At 40.7% G+C, this 23,931-nt stretch overlaps 1 protein-coding gene and 1 long non-coding RNA gene across 6 annotated transcripts in view; one reads left to right on the top strand and one right to left on the bottom strand.

The window, feature by feature from the left end:
* The window catches only part of LOC111247094 (somatostatin receptor type 2-like), a 240,402-nt gene that overhangs the window by 196,210 nt on the left and 20,261 nt on the right, over positions 1-23,931 (bottom strand). The gene's annotated exons all lie outside the window — the stretch shown is intronic.
* LOC111247096 (uncharacterized) lies at positions 4,724-10,826 on the top strand. 4 transcript variants are annotated; one of them, XR_015323296.1, is made up of 5 exons: positions 4,724-5,143; positions 5,769-6,344; positions 6,650-9,328; positions 9,991-10,234; positions 10,490-10,826. It is a non-coding gene; the product is annotated as an uncharacterized LOC111247096 (long non-coding RNA). The 4 variants fall into 4 exon arrangements; XR_015323297.1 differs by having other exon boundaries at positions 4,727-5,143; positions 9,118-9,328; XR_015323295.1 differs by having other exon boundaries at positions 5,769-9,328.

Below are 23,931 nucleotides of genomic sequence, written 5' to 3' on the forward strand. Positions count from 1 at the left end.
CAGCAGCAGCAGCAGCAAAACTGGTAGCTACAGCTACTGCGAGATTGCAATGGGACGACATTCTAAGCCAACTAGACCTTAGCGTTAGGGCGTGCCACAACGAGGAAAGCTTTGGGATCCGGGCGGGGTTCAAAGCCTGATCCGGTCCGATATGAAGCGGTCACGTCGGCTCATAGTCTAACACCTGTTGAGACAATAATATGTGTCCATAAGCTGGTGGGAGCACTGCAAAGGTGGTAGAGCTTATCCACGTCACTTTCGAATAGACCGCGCACTCTCCACTACAAAGGGATATTTAGACGCATATGCTGTAATGTATTTCATTAGCTCATTCCGTCGATTCGGTGAGCGAGTTCGAGATTATCTCCCGGAGGAGGTATTTGCATTCAAGGGTAAACCATCTCCGTGTTATGCTACCATTGAGTCAGCAGTTAGCAGCAGCGCCCTGGCTGAGAGTTGACAAAGGCCTGGCATATATGCAGGGCTTATGTGTGTGCATGTCTGCATGGCGAAATCCTCGCTGAAGACGGGCTCTCTCTAGTCCTCCTGATTGAAAGTAAATACTATTTACAGTAGCTTATATACTTGGCTATATATATATATATATATATATATATATATATAGGCTTCTTTCCCATTGATATGGGCCAAGCGTTCCATGAAAATAAACAGAAAAGAGGTTGACAGGTGCAGAAGCGGATCTGTCCCAACTTGGCGGAGAAAAACTCGCAAACAACTTTAATGCGTGTGTCATTAAGCTGCATCTCTGCTTTAAATTATTCAAGTTTTACATTCCATTTTTCCAGTTTACATTACAGACGATCCATCAAACGGCTGTCTCTTTGGCATGAAACTACCTATGTCTATATCATATTCTTTACGACCTTACCATCTTGCGGATATTTTTGACACCTTGGTGTGAGGTTTATCATTCAATGCATTCTTCTGAGAAAGCGAGAACAGATAAACAAGCAGAACACTGTAAAATCGTTTTAACGGAATTCGGTTTTGTGGACCAAACACGGTGTTCCGTGACTTTTGAAACAATTGTTTAATCTCTCTTACCATTGTGCCACTCATAAACTTGCACCGACCCTGCCAAACAAAGCGGTGTGTTATTATCAGAGCAAAAGTCACTATAATTCAATAATCTATATTATTTTCCAGTAAACTTTTTTTTTTTCTATACAACGTCGCAAAATAGAGCTCGTTGAAAGACTCTTGTTCGTTCCTTTGATGCTTTTACCAATGGACTAAATTTTTGCTAGGTTGGAATGAATATGAGTTCTCATTTGAAGTTCCACGAAGGACAAAATTCCCAAAGGGCACAGAAGCTATTCCTGTGTCATGTACTCAGCCAGTCTCAATCGACAACTAAAGCATACCTTTAACTTTTCCTGACCCAAAATATTCATTTAGGGGTAAAAAAAAAAATCCAAACTCCCAAAAGATAGTCAAAGCAGAAAGTCACTGTGTATGTTAATTTTTCCTAGAAGGACAATGGTAATATGATTACCTAGCCTGTACCTCTCGTCCCTGAATATGTATTGATGAAACATTAACAAATTATACAAATACGCAAGTTATAAATCGCGTAACATATAACACAAGAGGTAATTTAATCGGATTATGGCAGTCATTTTTTGGAAGGTTTAGAATTTTCTACTAGAAAATACGTTTTTCTCAATTAATAATTTTGAGGTGATTTTATTAAACTGACTTTGCCTCTTCAGCCCAGATGAGCCTTCAATACTCCATCGCCTCCCTGAGAAATTTCATAGAACCGGCCAAAATCTTTTACACGGCCAATATTTTCGTGTTTAATGGAACAAAGTAAGGGTGCTGCAACAAAAATGTCCCCAGCCAGGACGTTAAGGGAACAAGAAAAATCTCACTAAAGTATTTTCTCATTGCTACCAACAGTCGTTAAACAGTCAACGACTATGACAAGCGTGTCATAGCTGCAGACAGTGCCAGTTGTCGGAATGTCTAGAAAAGGACGAATTGTTGTAAAATCAGAAAGTTCGCTGAACCACCGAAAACGCGAGGTTCCTTCCCAAAAATTCGCAAAATATGACTCTACTTCAGTACCTGTGCAAGGTTCGGGCCACGAGAAAACAATTGTTTTGAAAAGCCTTAGTGAAGAAATCAGACGGATCTTGTCGTCACACGGATATGATAGACTATCAAATTCCGTCGGCTAACTTTTGATTCGAACCGTGATAATGCAGGAAGTAGCATGAAGCCAGACAACACTGCGTTCTGTTCGAGAAATTATTGAGACATGGCTACTAATTATAGATAGAGGATACGTGTGTCATATTATCTTCCCGATATATGCAGATCGCATCGTCTGCTCGACTGTGATAGTAATTAATGACGTTCAGTAACATCAGTCCGCCAATGTATCACAGGCCAATGTCTAAACCAAATTATGAGTGACCATATAGTTACAGATGCTCGAACGGAACGCGCTTTGCATTGTTCATCAATCGACTGCAAGCGATTCATCTAAAGGAATACGAGACAGTTTTATGTAGTTTATTTAATCCATAACAAGCGTGCGTCTATCAGAGATTTCTTAAAAACAAGTCCAACTCAAGTTTGGGTCATCCTCGAAACGTACACCGCCTGATATTTTGCATAATACTATTATTCTATTCGTGTCACAAGGAGAACTAGAGCCCACCAGATTCTTGCCCACTTGCTTGGTCTGAATTTCGCCGCTTTAGGTGAACGTCTGATTGAGGCAGGCCGTTATCGCTTGTCTCGTTCGTAACATGGCGTGTTGTTCCTAACCTCCTTTAACGGTACCATCCAAACGGCCGACATAACATCTTCCACAAATACAGATGTATACGTATCCACGAGGATTTTGCAATGCCTCGTAAAGTTCTTGCAACACATTCAACGTATTATATCATGAAAATGCGCGTCATAGATACGGCATTCTAGTGGACATACCGCCAAAGCTGTTCCGTGCGTTTAGCTTGCACCGAACGGACGTCAATCCACGATCATTATCGCTTTGTAGATCATTGTATCGGTGTCTTAGCTGTGACCGGCTTTGTCAGCGCAGAGCGAAATGATTCACTAGCCAATGGCCAAAAACAGAAGAATCATAGATCTAGATAGCTTAGCACCCCACGACCCTCGGGTAACAGTCGTAAAGCTACGACCACGATACTTCGCTACATGAATACGTTTTTGCCACAGCGCGCCATTTGAAAGTCGAAGTACTATAGGTGTTACTCCTGGCGTAAATGAATTCGGGTTTGCGGTTGGAAAGTATGGACCATCTTCATTTTGACAGGGTGGCGGACCTATGAGAAGTAGATAGGGATGCCGATCTTTCATCGTATGCAGACCGAAAGGGGTTGACGAATGGCTCACGAATATGAACACGGTGGGTATTGTAGCTATCGATGCTACGTCTGAATTGGACACAGTGGGGGGAAAGCTTTAAGAGAATCGCATCATCAATTCAGCCACTGTTGCTTAGCAGCGTCGTGAAGATTTTTCGACGACCAGCAGACCATTGCCCGGAAAATCGGGCTGCTAGAACTCCCTTTCTACGGAAATAAGCAGAGGGTGAATAAACAAAAAATGTATCTGAGAGTCAACCGATGTGAGAGCTCGTATCGTTTAGAATTCTGAAGTAATCTTTTTTCGATGTGGATATGGCCGGACATGAGAGTTCGCTGCGAGTATGAACGCTTCTACGGCTATCGTTAAAGTAGCGTACACTTTACGGCATTTGAAATACGTTTAGAATATATTTAGAGATATTGCGTCTTAAAGAAAAATGCTGATGGACTAAACCGAAGAATTTAAACCTGTGGCCATTTATCAACAATCAACCGATCTTGTAGACTACCATTTAGCCAGTGAAGTCTAACAGTCGGTGTTCTTATGTTAATTTTATCGCTTTATTTCGTTTTTTAGCGATCTGCCGGTATTGCCAACAGACTACGTCGAAGGCGTTTAGGCGGATACAGTTGTTCCTGTGGAAATCCTCAACGAATATCTCCCATTAATTTTAAGGAAACATTATAAACACACACACACATCTATATATCGAGAGAGAGAGAGAAAGAAGTGCATGAAACCGGAGCAAAAGTTTTGAGCGGACTGTTTGACAATCTTTCGTTAATAGTTTTTATTCCAATTTCTGTATAATTCTTTTAGGAGGTAAAATAAATCATCTCTATTATCCCAGCGTGAATATATAGAGCAATAACTGTCGTAGTAACCTAGAGTTAAGCCCACAACTTTATCGCTACGTAATCTCCAGCCCATATGGTATGACCCATTTCTATCATTACCATAACTTAACAAAGAGCAATTTCCTCCGATTATGCGAAGGACAGATAAGACGACACACGCAGTCGAGGGCGCCCACGTCTGTGCATATATTTTCACGAAGTATCAAATTAGGGTATTGTTGCCGTGACGCTAGCAAACACGTACCGGGCTTACTAGAACCAGCGTTGATGACAGAAGCAATGGCTGCTCTGTAGCGAGCGCTGCTCAGCAAAGCAAAAAATAAACTTGAAACGAGAGCCACGTCACACGCTGTTTACGACACGTCTAGCTGTCTTCTATGATATCCTCGTCAGGCAGCGCATTGATTGTAAATACTCTAACGCTGATGGTTAAATAATTGACATGAACGGTTTACAAAGTGTCATTCGCTCTGTATCTCCGCTTTGTACCGCTCCTGATACGGTTGCGAAACCGATCTGCAAATCGCTAGCGGCTATCGTAATTCCAGCCTTCGACCCCATTCCGTTTACAGGTCCATTTACATAAGGCCATAAAGCTAGAGACTGTTATTCTATTGCCGGAGAGTAGAAAGCCAGTTTAAAGATGCAACGGTACCTGATCCTTTGACTCGTTCTGGATGTCAAATAGGTCTGTGAGTGTTAACGTATGAGTGAGCAAAAATATGTTATTGTTTGTTAGCGTCTTTCGGTACCTCCTCTGCATACAGATCGCCTTCGCGTTACGCGTCTACCAGCAGAGGAAGATAGATGAACTCACGCTACCGTTGTCGACAGAATAGTATAACGTGTATCGTCAAGCGGCTGTGACCGGAAAAAACTGGCTGACCCGCTTGTATTTATGCGTGATGCGTCCACAGGTATGAAAGGCTAGCAACAAACTACAATGCACCAAAGAGCTTGGGCATACGTATGTGTTCTCAAAGTTCAAAGACAATTCAGTATCGCACGAAATACCCGCCGCTTATGTATCAAGATGGTAGTAAGACTACAGTAGAAATCAGCAACTTTGATCGCTCAGCATCAATTGTTGCTATTCTGTCGTATGGTATATTGCTATTCAAGTACATCTCACAGATACGAATATACAATGTAATGCTAAGGACCTTTTAGCCTCGGCGTGATATGGCATCATGCGTATCGCCGTAGTCCCTCTAAAGTTGAAACGTAATAAACGTATAGGCGTCAAATACTTACGAAGCTGATAAAATCGTGTGCGAGAATGATAGCTTAGCTCTGTAGGCACCTTGCCAGTGTGCTGTGTGCAATATTGACCTTACGTATTACAGCTTTCGTCTTTCATTGCTGTGTACTGATTCAACACCGGTAAACAAATACATATTTCTGTGTGCACCAAAAGTTGGCACATGATGCAGCGCTCTCGGAGAGCCATGTGATGCTGGAGAGCGATCGCTTCCTTCTGATCCCAATGAAAGCGATAGAAAAAGAATGAATTTCAGCATAACTCATTTTATCTAATTTCAGATAGTGTGCGAAAGGCTGACGTCTGCTTGGCAATAAAGGAGATTCTCTAGACACACTCGCGAAAAGTATGCCAGCATATGAACCTTACGTCTTGCATATCTGGACGCGTGTTTTGTTGCGTGAAGATTTTCAGATCGGTGCTCATAAAAACGCAGTAAACTGCAATCTGACACAGATTTGTCTCGATGGAAAGGTCCAGATTGAGATATTCTTCGCAGAAAACAGACTTCTCCATGTGTTCGTTGAAATTATAGTTGCGTGTTGCCAGATATCCCCTAGTGTTTTATGTTCATGTTCCTTATTTAGATTCAACTACAGCCCGTGCCTCAGTTGTGTCTGGCAGATGATCATTTTCAAAAATCACACGAGGCTTTCGAGAGCCCAAAGACTTGCAGCCGAGCAGATACCGATCTTCCCTCGCTCAGTTTCTCGCTTGCTCTGTTCGTCTCGCTCCTCGTCCCGTTGAAAAGCCCGTCTATTATGATTTATAGCTTTTTCGAATGGCCGCAAATATAAGCAGCCGACCGTATAGCTATTACTTGAACTGCGACGCGTAGTCTATCTTACCTGTGGCAGGTACGTGCTAAGTAAAATGGCCAGCAACTACTACTATCACCAAGCCCCTTCGGTACCATTATTTCCTATAAATGTAAACATGAGATCTGATTATATGAAAATACTAATCTACTTATTAATAATCGGATCGCTAATCAGAGTGACCCTGTACTTCTAGCATGTGAAGCGCTCTTTTTAATATCTATGCATAGTAAGAAATAAAAAAAAACAAAAAAAAAAAAGATGGAAACTCATATAAAATTGAACGAGTTAATGCTATCCAATGACACAGCTGTTTCTAAAGCGAATAACATTTTGCTTTACAGCCTGTTATTATCGTTACTTTCTGAAGCCAATACGCCAAAAACTGCGAGCGCTTAGCGTTAATAAGATTAATTTGTCCGGCCTTGACCAAAGCGGGAAAATATGACCAGATAAGAATAAGAATAACCCTGCTGCCAAGCATGTTATTAGTTTACCATCGGCTGAAGCATAGGGCCGTCGTGGTAAGCATACCTTCGGGCGCGCTTGAAGTCGGCGTCGGTCTTTACCGTCAGCGATGCACGAGGAGACCCGTATCGGCCGCAGCGATACACCAGGGCTGCATAAGTTAATGGTCATACTGTATGAACAGGATAATGACAGTGTTTCTAGCCAGTTTTACGTAATACTTACGCTGAGCTCATTCTGTATATCAATTTTTATTCGTAAAATTGAGTGTCTAGAGAATTCCATTGAGAGATGGTAGGGGATGCCGACGGCCCTAGTTAGGCAGGACATTCATACAGCACACATTATTGGCGTAGCTCGAACCAGCGCCTTCTCAGCATGTTTTTGTCGATCATGGTTGGATCGCCTTTTCGCAACTCTTCTAACATGTATCAAGATATATCAAGGGTGCTATGACGAACTATATCTATATACGCATGCATGCACTATAGCAAACGATCATGTCGTACGTAACCTACACAGGAATAGAGCCTAAATGTACGATTTAGCCCAGTACCAAGTTACTGAGAGCTGACTTTGTCTTCGTTGAACTTTCAACATTGAGGCTGTACTGTGTTTCGTTAGTGATGCTACTTACACGTACAGACACCTATAATGAGAGATGTTCAGTGTCGTTCTAGCCGCCTGTATACCAACAATATCATAGAAAACTTCTTATAAACTATAAAAAAAAAAAAAAAAACCCTTATAAATCATAATATCCGATATATTGAAAACACTCTCGTTTCTGTACACCTGTGAATTCGTGTTGGCGTATGATTATTCAAAGAGAGTTATACCCATTTAGTTGTATTATAACATGCATAATCGTCTACACTATGTTTGAGGTACAAATTTGGAGTAACCGAGCATTAGGCTCAGCTACCTTAGTAATTTTTTCAAAATAATAAATTTACTCAAATATTGTAGTAAATTTAAGTCATCAAACGTTTTCAGGTTAGCTCTTGACTCCAAACAATGAGCCACAGTAACAATTCAGGTGTCTACTGTGCATCTAAAAATTTACTACTATAAGACGCACACAATTATATTAGCCCCTGATATCTTCCTCATCTTTCCAGTAGGCCCTCGTTGTACTATCGGCTCAAACGTTTTGCCTTCCAGAACAACTTACTCTAATGGAATAAGTTACGTCATGCGACACTGATTAAAACAATAACTTATCTTGAATGAAATCAGCCCCATCAGAAACAGCTAGAGTTTGTGTTACGCTATTGAAGTTGGCCTATACTCTTCGCAGCGTATCATATCCTCCGTGTCATCGGATCAACAAATTTTTTCCCCCCATAGATTAATATTGTTGTAATGTATACGAAGGAGACTAAAACGAAAAATACGCACAAATGTATAGGTAAGTCACCAAATGCTTGAATCGTTTTTGTTCCTTAATTACAATGTGTATCTAGAGTAATCAGTTTAATTTCGGGATTTCTCCGTGTGGTTGCACACGGTTTCGTGAAGGCGTTCATCCGAAACTGGCGGTACTGGATAAAAACTTGTTCCAAATAAAATGGAGACATATCTTTCAGCCTCGATAAGCCGACCAGAAAATTTATCAGGTCTGTGAAAAAATCATCCACCACCGAAATCATTTTTGCTTTGTTTTCGATTCGCCTCTTATAGGCGAAACTAAATCCGTTTGATAGTGTTCATGTTTTGCGTTCAGGGCGTCCAGGGGAAGAAAAGACACGCCACCGTGAAACCGTTAATAAAAAATTTTATCTGCGTATCAGGTAAACTATTGCGCGGCCGTGGGTAAATCAAGGATCTCGTACTGGCCGGTTAATACAATACTAGCTTCTGGAACCCGGGCTTCTTTTAGAATAAGCCCATTTTCCTACCGAAGAGCCCGGATTATTTATACGCAGTTACTGAGCAAGAGTCAAACAAATCGTAATATGATAACATTGACTCGCTCGGGTCGACTGTATATAAATACCTATAGATTTCGTCGGTTGGGAGTTGCCCTTGTTTGCGTTCTATGCGCTGTTATAATAGTTGACCTATTATAAACAACATTGAATATTATGTATTTGCGGTTTTGAAACGCACGTCTTTCAAGTTTCCGTCTTACGGTTTCCGTTCTCACAGAGGCTAAAGCCAGAAACGCGAGACCTTTGTTTATTGCATCATAGTCATCCAAACATAGGGGCCATTGAAAGGCCGTCGAACTACCTGCCTGGGCGCGTTCTCTTACCTAAGACATTTTGGAAATAAGAGTGATAAAGAGTAAGATGAAAACTACCTTCTACTATTTGCTAGATCATTTGGCGTTTGTTCGTAGGCAGCCGCCTTCCGCGATCATGGTACCAGCTGACGACGCGGTCATCCGTTAGGTTGGGACATTAAAAACCCGATGTTTATTCCGTGCTGCTATTACTGCTGCCACTACGTCGGAGCCGACTCTTCTTTCAGGCGCATCTGCCTTATGGCTCCTGCGGAGGTCTTGCGGGACCTTTCAGACGAAAACTGAAACAACCGCCCTCAACCCAAAGGTAAGTACTCGTTGTGCTGCTATGCTGGACCAGAATGCGTTGTCAGACATGTAGGTCCACATATGAATAAGTAGGTTAGTCGAGTTCCAAAGCTTTTCTTGTCAAGAACAACGAATCACGCTGATGGGGTGCGCTGGCCATGAAGTTCGATGGGTATCTAAGGTCTGAACGAAGAAAGTGCAGAGACATGATGTTGTTAGCTACTCTTACTAAAAACACTGAAACTGCTATCTACAGCTCTGCAAACGTTGTAGTGGTTTGTTCAATCCAGTTTCTTGTATGCTACTAGGAGACGTCATTCTGCCAACTCGTACTCCGAACTGATTGCTTAGAAATGGCGCGCCATTCACATAAATGGCAGCTCTAGCCTGAATTAATCACTAACTAATTGTTATTATAAAAAAAAAAGGGCTTATTTAGTAGGAAAACGAATAGGTAACAATTTTACCTTTGAATAACGATTAGCGGGATTGTTTTCGCTAAACGGGACAAGATTATTATCTTCTAATATATGATACAATGCCGAGCATGTCCCGTCCGGTGAGCAAGACGTTCAACAGCAGGAGTCACAAATCCCTTTCATCTCAATAAGTGGTCTTTGTATTGTATGACAGCCCGGCGAACGTAGCTATGACGGACTGTGTTTGTTCTTAACTTTAAAGGCAACAAAACCATAGTGGCCACTTTGCGTGTCTGAGTCCGCAAAGAGCAGAAAGGATTATTGTCGACGTGACAGAAAAATGCGTGATCCTAGGCAGCGTCCTAGAACAGCGTCTATGGGATTTGGCCTAGCTACGGGAGACACCCACGGCAAAATCGTTTACTGCTTTGTCGAGACACACGGTCGAAAAATACAATTGAGTTGTTATAGGCAACGCCACCCACGTCACGCTTATCTGTCAAATCGTGAGTTAACTAGATTGTGTCATTTTTAGTAATAAAGCCTGCGTCACAAAGCAAATATATCGACTACTAGGAACTTCTACAAGTAACTGCGTTCGATATTATAGTTAATTATGTCCGGATGCATACTAGTATCATTTGATCATCTACGTTACGTGGTAAGTGTCATCTGCAATAAATCATCTAAACGACCTCAGAATACAATACATCGATAGTAGATCATCTAGCCCTTGACACCGTTAAGCGTATCTTTTCTAGGTAAATTCGAGCTTTTGTAGCAGACTTTGAGGGATCCACTTTAAGCCAATCGACTTATATTACGAGGGGATTCCGAGACTTCAGTCCGACAGAATCTAGTTTTACCGAGTGGTCAGTCTGCTACAAACTACAAACGAAGTCACTACGAGTAAAAGTACCACAAGGTAGATTGGAGTTTCATCTGGTGGAATCTCTATGCTTCGTGTTTTGTATCCGGTCAGGGCAAATCAGCTATCTTGATAGTGCTTATAATGTTATTGCAAAGTGTGCTCAGAATACGCTGAAATATAATATACACATTCTATAGGAAGTTCTGCGGCAAACAAATAAACGTATTGTTACTTACAATTTACTGTAGATCAATTATAGATAAGTTTCTAATAGCCAAAAACATGACGAAGCGAATTGACTTGACTGAAATACAATTTCGTTGATACAATAGCATGGATAAGCTAAAAGTTAAAAAAGTACACGATCGAGATTTCATAACCTGTTACATACATAAAGTAAGGTTTGATTCAGTGTGTTCAAATGGGCCACGACCATACATGACCCTATATAATCGTATCCGCTGACAATATGAAGCAGCATTTGATGCCACTAGCTGGCCAGTGCGCACAACAAGTATATTCCAGCTTATCGAGCGTACGATAGTTTCGTATCATTTGCTACTCAGTATGTACGACTATCTTCATTTACGGGCTCTATAGAGGTGGAAAAGCAAAAGGGAAGAAAAATGTCCTAACTTTCAAATACACGATTATCCGATACGACGGACAATTGACGGTAGCGTTCGTTTGTTAGCTACCGCCAAACGATTGCGCCTATTTCATCATGCCATTGTTTTCCTCTTCCCAGTTAAGAAAACAGCGGGCAATTATTTCTTCATCCGATTTAGAGGCAATGGTCGCTCACGATATCCTCCGTCGTACTACTAAACATTAACGTAACTTTTCATTTATTGGATAGTGGTATCGTACAAGGCCAGGTAAAATGAGAGAGCAATCTATTACTTTTAGTGAATCGGCGATGTAGGTCGCTATTCTTCCGTATCAAATATTTCTCCTTTACTTTTTTTCGCTTCTACTGTCGCTAAATTCCGTCCTTCAGCCATACCTATTTTCCAGTTACCATGTACATCAACGACGCTTCCGTTATACTTGTATTTATGCATGTTTTTTGTGTGCAGCGCAAACCAGTGTCCCTCTTATGGAAAGCATCGCATTTGGTAAGTACTATTTTCCGTTAAGTGAGAGTACGTGACAGATGCGGCATCAGCGTCCCCGGTCCCTCGTTGAAAGTAACGTACGATTCGAACACTAGAAACCAACGCTATGTTTATGACGCACAGTGTCCATAATTGCGGCGCCTCTTTAGCCCAACCTTTTTCCTCAAGCAATTCTTACCACTCGATTTTGAAATATAGTCCAATATGAAAACTATCGCGGGTGGTGCTGGTGGAGCAGTTCGAGAGCCATTGCCTTGTCTATACAGCTGTGCGTGGAGTTATTTCTTATTGGATGAATGATAACTTACTAATAGCGACACACGTTTCATCAGCATCATATGCGTACGGTATACATACTGCAGTTTTCAAAAGTGCTTTTCCATAGGATAATTTCATAAGCGTATGCGTTTTTATAGTAGAATGGATAAGGAATTCTGTCATTTCTAAATAAAAAAACAAAGGAGCGCAACCACTAGGAGATGCACGGAGCCTTCGTGCGCTAATCCTTTTTGGCGGATAAAAACACAGATATCTGCATATAAACTTTGTCGTCTAAGCCATATATGCTCGCATTCTGTTTTAGGCAGATGTCCGTTACTCTCGTTCTTCTTTGTACCTAATGTCGCGAGTAAGGTGCGAATCATCATAAATCAGGCTCGATTTTCGTACGTTATTTTATTGCAGTCTACGCACGTAACCATAATGCTAACTATTCCTTATATAAATCATTCATAGTAAATGGGATTCTTTTCGTTGACAAAAAGGGTCTTAGTCTTCACTCTTAACCGTATATCTAATGTACGATCCTTAGCTGAAACAATGGCCTTATGTTGCGGCACTGCAATTAGCTAGTGCACAGGTTTTTTTCCAGGTTAGGCTAGGTTTATCCCTCAGATCCGAATACTATGACGCGCAAGTTAGAGAGTTAATACGTTAATGTGGATATATGAAACGGCAGCCGTGTAACAAGGCTGCCGTTTCATATAATAGGAGATAGAAGGTAGCTTTCACAGAAGCGACCACAGTCACTTAGTAAATATATAATTCACTCCTGTTTTTCAAACTGCCTTTCGATTTGTAAAGGCAATTTGGATTTGTTAAGATGGCTTTAAAACGATCCCCACAGAACTATGTGAATTTTCTTTAAAATTTGTATGTGAATTTATTTATGATTTATGTGAATTTAGAATGACTTTGGATTCATTAAGTTTTTGAAAAAGAAAAAAAACCTCCAACACAATTATTCACTGTAGCTGGGATAACGTAACCTAGCTAGCTTCAAATTATCTATTACGATGCGCCTAAGCGACCTGTACATACACATGGTTTTTATGTATCTATCGGACGTCACTTTTCGGACGTCGGCATTGTTTGCAAATGGCTATTTCAAGTCAAAGACCAAAACAATATTGCTTTGCTTCCATTAGGTCGGTTCGCTTAACTCATAGAGAAGAGAGGTTTGTCCTTCGACCCAGTTCGATGACCAGAATGATTGTGATGCGATGACGCAATCAATCAATCAGTAAATGTGATCTATAACTTTTCGATCCGATGAAGCCAGTCGTGTGCCCGCCAGGCAGTCCCCTGTTCAAGTGCCCTTTCCGGCGGACTGTACATACGTGTGATATAAACCCAGTGGAATAATTGAGCTCGCCCATTTGTGATCTGGTCCAAATTGTCATGAAGCAATGCGCATAGTGTGTACTCGTTGTCGAAACTGACCAAGGCTCCGGTGTGTGATCTCCTCTGCTGAGATATATATATATAAATAGGATAGAGAAAAAGGTGCAAATAAAATAGAGTATAGCACGCGAACATGGACCCTAGGCAACTAGACGTAATAGCATGCTTTTACACATCTTTCGTGATTCTTACAAAATGGTTTCATTTAAAAATGTTCCGGGTTTCACGTCCGATTCTTCACTTATTCGCCTTCGTTGGTAATAGTCAAACACTTTATATACAGAAAAGCAATATCACAAAATTAGAGTAAATACATGACCTTTTCGAGTACGCTGTCCCTATTAAGCATTACTTCGGACAGCTCACTCTTACTAACATGGAACAATGCGTGTCTACGTCCTGTTTTGTACCTGCACTGCCTCATGTGTCCCGATGGGGACATCGCGAGAATATAACGTTTTCATCCGAACACTTCACAACCGACCCAGGCAATTTTTTCGAGTTGAAAATTGCCTCAGCTGAACCAGCATTTATTATTATTAGCGACAGCCCAATCCGCCGAGGTCTTTTTGAGACTCTCCCATCTCTTCATAACAGATACACAGACTTCGTGTAACGCTTCATTAGTGGTGCATTCAGCAACGCGTCGCTAAAAAAAATAATATGCCCAAAAAGATGTCAACCGACTATTGTATTTCCAGATAAGACTAAAGATTGACGTGCCCACAAACGCAATTCTTTTTTTTTCATTTATTTCCGACCATTCCATTCATTCTTTGCGATAGCCCATTGGCAAGCCTCACATCGTGTGGTTTGTGGCTCCCATGCAGTTAAGGCAGAAGGCAGCTTTTGTTAGTCCCGCCATTTTCGTCGTCTGAGACGCGTGCATTGAAACCGGACAAGCTTACGAAAAGGCAAAACAAAAGTAGGAGCGGCAAGGATAAGGTCCAATTGGGCAGCGACACAACACAAAAAGATCATTTGCGACAAAAGGACGATGGAAAGTTGCAGGGTTCGCTAGCAGTTAGCGAAAATGGCCTTCCACAATCTCAGGCCAACACCACAATCCGTATCAATGGTCGCGCCAAGGCTCTCAGCTAGCCGAAGTCTGGGGCTTCTCTCTCGATCTGGCACTTACAACAGCGGGGACGCTAAGGTCGTCCAGCCGGGTCGAGTAAAGCCGCGGTGGGCTGACAGCAACTAAGTAAAACTTGACTCCTTTTGGGCAAGGGGTGTGTTAGAGTGGGTTTGTCACAGTTTCTCATTTAGAAGGGACTAAATAGACTCAAGATTCAAGCTCGGACGATGAAAACTCTAGCGTCTGATACTTGTAGGTTGATGACAGCACCGTTTCGTTTTTGGGTAACTCTCGCAATGATGGAAATCGAAAAATATGCGTGCCTACGCTTTGTGCTATCAAGCTTTGTTTGCGCAGCCTGTATAATTTTTGTTTTTAGAGCAATGCATGAATGAACACGGTACAGTTCAGTGTAGGTAACAGCATACTTCAAAACCTCATCACCATATCAGTTTTCGAAGTACTAATTATATAGAGGTATGTATTTGAACTTTATTAGCTAATCATAGCGGTCAGCACAAAGTTGTAAGTGGGCTGAAATGCATACATGTATGACGTATCAAGTGGAGAACGACCATCTTGTTAAACGTGAAGTTGTTTATTATTCTAATCTTCACACTATGCGGATCAATATATTGATGCAATTTTGTGACAGGGGCTCGTTAGTGAAACTGGCCGCTCTACTGCAATAAGGATTCGACCTGCATTGATCTAGCAGAATCCTGCATGGTATCCAAGGATACTGAGCGTGAATGAACACTCCGCTTACCTGCAAGGAAAAGAGCTTTAAAGGTTATATCACTAAATAATTGTTTATTCTAGGGAGATACGAACAAAAAGAAACGTTCTCTTTTCACCAGATATCTGGAGACTAACAAAATATTGAATAAAATGCTTCCTATTTGCTTATCCACAGTGTATATCGCTGATTTGTAAGCCTATAGTGCTGTGGGAGTTGGATCTAATCGAAATTATATTTCCATGGCTACATGTATATATCTATTTGTAAGTGTGCGTATGTTTGGCTTTATCGCATAGAGACACGGTACAACATATGTACATATACACTAATGTTAAGTTTCCGCCATATCACCATAAAAACACATCAGAATATGGCACACAAGGTTTGTATGATTGTACCATGCTAGAAAGCTTCGTTGGACGATGACATGCTTTATTAGGCCGAATTTTGGCAGTTTCATAGTACCGAGTGTACTTCATGTTTCGTAGTTCCTCTTCCTTTCACCCCCTCCTTACTTGTACCTTATACCATAGACAAATGTATTCTAAGCATTTGCATCACGACCACCTGGTCCCCCTTTGTTCAATGGAGGACCGTATCATCTACATAGTCGCAATCTACCCTTTCACCTCAAAGCTTAGTATTTGCAAAACTATTTCAAATGTGGAATACTTGAGACGCTGTAAAGAATATTTTATTACATTGGCCTACATCTATTTGCCACGCATTAACACCTTGTTACACCCGAAAAAGATGGCTTAAACGATAGCGTGTCCTCTACACAGTATCAGCCTGATGCTGGCGCGAGTTTAATTCACGCTGAGGATCAGGAAGACGTCTCACTGACGCAACATTAGTAAGAGATAAAATGAATTACGGCGTATAGTATAGTAGTACTTCATAAAGGGGTTAACATGTGCTTGCTCGTCGCGAATTTTATCAAGGGATTGATGGGAGCTAAATACGTAGTGGGCCCCCTTCGTACTGTTTAATTCCAGAACGATTCAACAGAAGCTGATAGTCAGCCGGGAATTGAAAAAGATTTTTAACATCTTTTTGTTCTATTGGTGCACTTGTCCATCCAAGTTGACTGATGCAAAACACAAGTACTTCCAGCGATTGTACCTTTCAACGGATCGCGTCATCTAGGCGAGCCTAGCAACAAAAAGCGGCTTATTTTATTGAACTTTTTCTTTATTATCCAGAGATGATAGAAGTTTAGTAACTAGACAAACGCACCACACCAATGAGTGGTGTGCATTCGGGCCATGCTTCTTTGAGGCAGACCCTTGGCAACGTGAATCAACATATTTACATAATAGGGTCATCGTATCCGATGCTTGAAGCTTCATTTTGCCTTTCATCCAAGTACACTGAAAGGGCAATGATAGCCAAGTTAGTGGTGCCATTCGTTCGTAAATAAGTTTCTATTTGAGTGAGTTAAGTGACGCAGATCACGCATAACACTCATAGCTATACGAATAGCAATTTTTCATTGGTTCATTGCCGTCCGGCGATTGCAGCAGTAACAGTGACGGCAGCCAGAATGAGTGTTCGGTGAACATAACTCCCTTCTCAATCGGCTAATATAATCAGGGAACACGACTTTATGGCAGATGGTATAATTCGTTAGTTTTAGCAGTTCTAACTTCTCTACCTCTCCCCGTCCCCCTTCCTGTGCTTTAAGGCTTTTTTTTTTTGGTAAGGAATAATTTCGAATTTATGGTTCTACAACTTACTGACATGCAAATCTGCGCAGGTCGGGCCGCGAGTTACCTTCTGTGTCGATTCCGCTATGACAAAACATTCAGTTCGAGAATTTTAAGTTGCATAACTATGACATACATATGTCATATGACGCAGAAGTTATACAGATGAACATCATACGGCTTACAACACCATAAATTTCTCAGAGATTTAGCTTCACATACCCGTACCTACACTATTTTGCAATATTGGGTTGCCATTATGATAATACTCGCGGTACGTCTCTTCGTACGTAGGAAATTTAACTTTGATAGGGTACCACTACGCTGATGAATACCATCGTATATGCGTACACACGTTACGTGTATATATATCTGAACGCCTTTAAGATCGCTTATTAGTTGACCGCCTTCTATCACCTGACGGTCTGAAAATAATCAACGACTGTGGCTGATGTTTCTCCTGAAGAACGCGCTGCTCTGAACTGTCGCCCGAATAAACTGAGTGATCACTGCCCAGTCAATGGATATCGTCAACACATGACACAATAAGCAGTTTGCTGAACTATATTTGCCACCGCTTAGTATTGTCGCCTATGTTAGACAGTCTTCAGCTCTGGGCCGTAGGACCTCTGAGGAATTTAGCGCGAAAGGTGTCCATCTCCGTCCCGCCCATCAGTCGGGGCTAAGATGCCCGATACTGCCACCGCTATCAGCTCCTTAGCAGGATTCCATTCGTTCTTAAACTTTCGACACTACCGCCCTCGTGTAGCATAAATGTAAACTGTCTGTTGTCAAGGGACCAAGCTTTACGTTACCAAAAGGTTGTTACCAATTTGCTTGTATTAGAACTGAGAGAGGGCTCGATCGAAGGAACGATCCTGATCCGTCGACTCTCTTGTTATATCTCTTATCACTTATGTATATCACTATCTTATCGCTTATGTTTGAACGTACGAATATGAAGTAAATTCATTATATACAGGTACAGAATATCGGCAGGACTGTTAGCTTATTCAATATACGATGTAGTATAATCGCAATTATTTTGCCAATTTGAACGAAAACAAATAGTTCTCTGAAAGCGTTTAGACTCAATAATTAATAAATTAGATGACAGTTTGAAAGTAAAAGCACATTGAAATAAGCATGACCTGATGCCCTTCTATGATAATTTTTGATTTTTTTATTACTTAATTTCTTTAATTAATTTAATTAAATCTCTTACGTTGTGGACGAAACAAGACAAAATTCGAACACCTTTCCCAATTTCTCAGGCACATTTTGACAGTACGACAATTGACCGGCGTCTTTCACGTTATTATTTCATTCATCCTGACTACGTCTATATTGAGACGCTGGATATGTAAACTATACTGTGAGAAATGTTATGTCGTTACGATACTGACTGCTTTATTTGAATCACAGACATAGAATTTTCTGTGAAATCAGGCAGCTTAACAAATCTATTTGCAGGATCCTTACGTTTATCATATAATGATACGTATGTTCCATGCAATTAATTTGCGTCAAAATCAAGCCTTGTCTACCTCTACAAAGTTTGAAACTATCTACCCCTAGCTTGAACTAGAATCACTCTCGGGTACTATGATGCTGAGCAGTTTACAAGTTCGGCATACTTTTACTAAGTTAACGATATTGCTTTGCAAACAAAAAGGATTCAAGTACGATGGTGTGTTAAAAGTATTTTACACGCCAATGAAAATGATCGTTGAATGTCGGTGCAAAAGCTACATGTAGGGGAATATAGGGTACCCAGAAAGTTATGTCATCTCTTTGTTTCCATGAAGCTGCGTAACTTATTTTCTCTAAACAAAGTTCACCATCAAAGAGAACGATTAAACTACCAGATAATTTCACCAGCCTCGCGAGAGGTTGGGGAGACTTCACAAGGAATCGTTTATGTGATTTATTTTTATTCAGCGTTTCGTATGTTAATAATAACTTCTCCTCTATATATGCGAATATACTGCGATTAAAAATAAATCATAAGACAGTATCCTTTAAAATAGTCAAACTTTGTTAACTATTGAGAAAATTGCATAACTTTCTCAAATCTCTTTATTTATTTATCTGTCATTATCGCAATAATGCTACTCCAGAATGATGAGGTAATGATGTCTGCACATAATCTTCATCAAGAGACGTAATCAACACTGTTTTCATGCGTATTTAGACATCAGGCTCCCTATCCGTAAAAATAGGTAATGTAGCCATCGCAAGAGATCGTTTGTCAACTCAAGATCCTTTCACATCCAATACATTACTATACCTGGAGTATGACGACTAGTTAAATCCTGAACACGTCCTGATCAGGATTATAGGATAGAGTGAGCTTTGTACCATACAAACTCTTATATCTCATATTAACAGAAATTTAATATTACTTGTTTGTTTCACTTAGTGCATATAAAAGTACGGTAACAATCAACTTTCAGGCCTGTTTTATTATTTTGAACTCTATGCGCAGTGAAAGCTAACTTGTGAGGTAATATTCAGACTTACCTGCATGCGTCATATAAATAGATCATGTCCATAATTTATTTACGCACCCATGGAGTAGACACTGTCATGTTTAAAAGATTTCATGTTATTAGATTATTTTATAACACGAGTACTTCAAGTTGCGTCCTTTCAAATCGGCCGAGTTAACCTGAGTTCCTCCGGCTTGAGAAGCATGTCGTCGGAGATCTTCTGCTTGCTTTCAGTAGGCGCTCGTACACCGTAATGTACGTAGCTCCATACGCCAAAAGAGTGCGCAATTTTCGGTAATCATTTTGATTAAAAAAAACTAAGGAAGTTCTGTTGGGAAGTTCAACCGTTTCAATAAACACTGTGCAGAGCATAGTACCAATGTTCAATTCACTGTAGAAGTGTGCTACCTAAAATGGAACGCCGGGCAAATAGTTTTTCAGAAAAAACCAAGATCAGAAGAACGCAGGCGAGCGCGGACAAGACTGTCCCCTTTTAAGGTACACGGAAACAAAAAAAGAGGCTTCGGTAGGCTTCTATGAAGAAAAAAGAAGGAGCTCAGATCTGATAAAATGGTTGATAAAAAAGGGCATTCAACGGTGACGCAACGAGTCTGCTTAATATTGGGCTCCGTATTCTGTAATCTATAACAGATTCGCCGTTTCTGATCGGCTCTTGGTCTAAGCTGTGCACTTCAGGATATTGTCATGATGAGCTATCTTAAAAGTTGAATCGTGCCTGCGGGTCGTGTCGCTCGCTAAATATTAGAAACTATTTTGCACTCCACTAAACCCGATAGAGCAAAAGGTTAATCAGCAATTACATACCACCTAAACTGGCATTCTAAACTCAACACAGAACCAAGTCAGAATAAACTCATACATTCATGAGTCGTCTCAGCTAATTTCCGAAAAGTAGCCTGTATCGGTAAATAAAAGTACGTTAAACTGTTTTATTCTTTTAAGTTCACACTGATCTGCTCAAAGTTCGTGTTATGAATATGCCCTGCTGAATCCTTGGAGTACTGGTAGTGTCCTTATTTTATTGTCGATAATCAAATTTGTCGCAAAACAGCAACAACGATACATTGTGTTATTTGACTAGGTAGAGCTTCAGACTTACAACCATGAGGTGTCGGGTCTGATGCTCAACACTGAAATAATCACCGAATGCAATCCTTTACTGAATAACCCTTCCTAATTTCTAGCTACCATACCCAGTGCGCGTATATCGTTGCATTTTTATTGGTATTATGTTTCAAATTGGTTTCTTTGTGTTGCAAACGCTATTAGTCATTGCGGCAATATCAGCGCTCAACGATTTAAGTTCAGACACAAATTGTCTCATCGTACATATAAGAATTCATCGAACTTAGGTGTCCATGTGATGGCGTGATCAACGAAATCTCTGTTATGACTACCAATAGGTCACTTTGCAGAAAGGTTAGCCCCGTCGCGGAATATTAAAAACCAATAAACAGTTTTATATATATATATATATCACGACCTACATTTACGATCTCTAAACATACGACACAGAGTATGAAACTCAAGTAGTCCATGCGTCTACATGAAGCTTGTTTTTTTATGGTAGCATCTTTGGTCAGACCAGAGCCGTTCAATGCAATTTCAAGCTGATCTGAAAATCAGCATATTCTCGTCCATGTTTACGTCCCTTGCCCGCTATCAGCTATGGGCAGATTTTATGCTCCATAAGATATTCTGTTTTCGAATCAACTTCATAGCAAGAGACGACCGTTGGTTATGACAGAGCTCTTCGAACTTCTATGTCTTGAATACACTTCAATTATTCGAGGACTCCGGCTGCCTCGATCCCTCAGCTTGCGACTGTACTAAAGCGTAGAAATCTCAACCCAGTGCCTTCGCATCATTTGCTTGCAGAATAACGCATAGACTAATAATGTATATGGGATTTCGATATATTTTAGGAAGGCTAGTTTCAAGCTTTGCCGATTAATCTAAACGGTTGGTTATCTGGATACGCTAACAAGATGGAGTGCGTGTTGATGTTAAATCTATTCGTCCGTCTGGTGGTTGGGAAAGCCTGAGACATAAATCCAGCGAAGCGGAACGCTTGCAACCAGTCGAGCTTTTTTTCTTACCTAAAACTTGGTCAAAGGGAACTTCCTGGAAGCTTCATGCGATATCACAATACGAGCCATAATCCTGTATTAAGAAAAGCCAAGTATTAAAATAAACCAAGAAAAAAGGTAGTTTTATTATCCAGAGGAGCCTCTCGTTCGTGAACGTCGAAGCACTGATATGCTCTGTGTCTCGTGTAAACGTAATGCATGTGCTCACACAGAGTGCATATTTAGGAAAATGCTCACATACCGCGTCACTCGATTTTCAAATATATATTCCCTTAGGGCACCCTGTCTTCTAACACATGTACTCCTGTTAAAGCTGTCCTACTGTTTGGCAACGGGGCCTGTCTTCTAGCCACGCACGTCTGTTTAAGATCTACCGAGTCCAAGTATATGTATGAAATGTCTGTGGTATATAACCGGCTTATCCCACAACAAGTCGACCTCGGCCTTAAACCTTTCAAACGCGTACGTGCATAGCATTGCTCGATCGCATGCACAATTCATTCATCCGACTTCTTTAGTCGATCGTCAAAAGGGAACAGCTAAAGCTAATAGTAACTAACCAGCTAGGTAAGTTCTTCTTCGTTTGGAAACCACGAGGTAACTATCACTCAGCACTGTTCTAGATCTATCCGATTATCTTGTAACTGAATAACCCGGTCGTCTCGTTTTGATCGTTCAACAAATAATTAAACGTATTATTGTGTTACCATCCTTACATTTAGGTACAACAAGCTGACGATACTTGCTGGTGTGGCATTATATATAGCATAGTTCAAGCTGGGTCAGTCGCCTTACCTTGCTGATGTTACCGCTGACCAGAGCAGATCTCACGAAAATTGATCACATCCGAGAACTTCTCTTATACACGTATCTACGGAAAAACTACACCGTGCGCCGGATCCCATTGAGTATATTGCATACAGAGCCATAGCCATTCTTACAAAAACACAATATGCCCAACGTATTACCTGTTGACGGAATTGTTTGTATAGTCGAATCCCAAATCGCCCATGCCATTCCTTTGTACTGCATTCGTCGTGCCGCATTAAAATGCCTTGCCGCCTTTGACGATGACGCCTCTGGAGCACTGCACTACTACAACTGACTCAAGTGGTGTATTAATATAAGACGAAAAAAGGTATTCTTCGGAAGGCTTGGTCTGTCATTGAGCCTGGAAATTTCCTTAACGTAATCATGTATTGACTGACTATTAGCTGTTTCTCCAATAGACCTAACTAATGCTGATCGCTACGAAGAAGGATACGTTACACTGTGATAACAGCTTCCTTGTTATAGGCTACAGATAAAGTAATTTTGGAATGACGAGACGCCTGAATTGATTCCACATTACGATCAGCTCTCTCCAGGGCCGTATAGTGTATGTGTTAATTGACAGGAACGCTTACCTTCTCCTCTATTATAAGAGGCAAAAGGTGTAATTTCTTGTTGTACAAAAAGTATTGCTACCCCAATAACAGGAGAGGCCCGCCGCGTAAGTAGTAAGGTTCCTGTTAAAGGATAGCAAACCACGGCGTTTGCGCGGGGCCGGCTGTTAATAGCTGCAACAAGCATTACCTGTAAATCCGTAACTGCAGTCAAACTACCTGGAGATCAATGTAAGAAGATTATGTGCAGCATCACTGAAATATCATAGAGTAGTTGAAAAATAATTAATGTACACAAAATTAAACTACAATTAAGTATAGTTCGATAGCAGTCGCGTAAGGGCGTATAATTATACGGAATACGAATCGACTGTGAGCAATATATTTAACATTAAATATGTGATAATGAAAAATTAGCAAGAATTGTTCGTTTAGGTTATTTCTCGACACGATGTCTTTTTTAATTACACTGTTTTTTACCCATCGAACGGATATTGTGGTTAGTTCTTGCACGCAGAACTATATAAGACACTTATATAATCTGTATAGTCTTATACAGTGCGACGCGCAGTAATATATAACGAACAGGACGTTTACTACGCTTAATCAGCTCCAGTCAAAAAAATCATATACGTTTAGCTGTAGCGCTCACTAAGTAGTTTTGTTTTGCTGGTCTAACATTTATGAAGTTGTTTGACCTTCTTTTTCTATCTTGTCTAGTGGAACAATTCAAGATTGTTTCCCAGACAAGTATAATTTTCCATATTAGGCAATTTGTATTAATAACTATAGACAAGTTAAGCTGTTTAGAGCACAATCTTACACTAGGGAAAATTATATATATCAACGCAAACGTAACTAAAAGCCCACGTTGCCAGACATATCAATAGCTTCAATACGAACACCGTTTCGAATCTTATGCACCCTAATGAAGCAAAATATTAGACGCCAAGACTGGTTGATTGTCCTCAATTGAGATTTATATTTTTATGAATACAAATATGCCTGCGTACA

Source organism: Varroa destructor, unplaced genomic scaffold, assembly GCF_002443255.2.
Source record: "Varroa destructor unplaced genomic scaffold, Vdes_3.0 BEIS01000003.1, whole genome shotgun sequence".
NCBI classification, from domain to species: Eukaryota; Metazoa; Arthropoda; class Arachnida; order Mesostigmata; family Varroidae; genus Varroa; species Varroa destructor.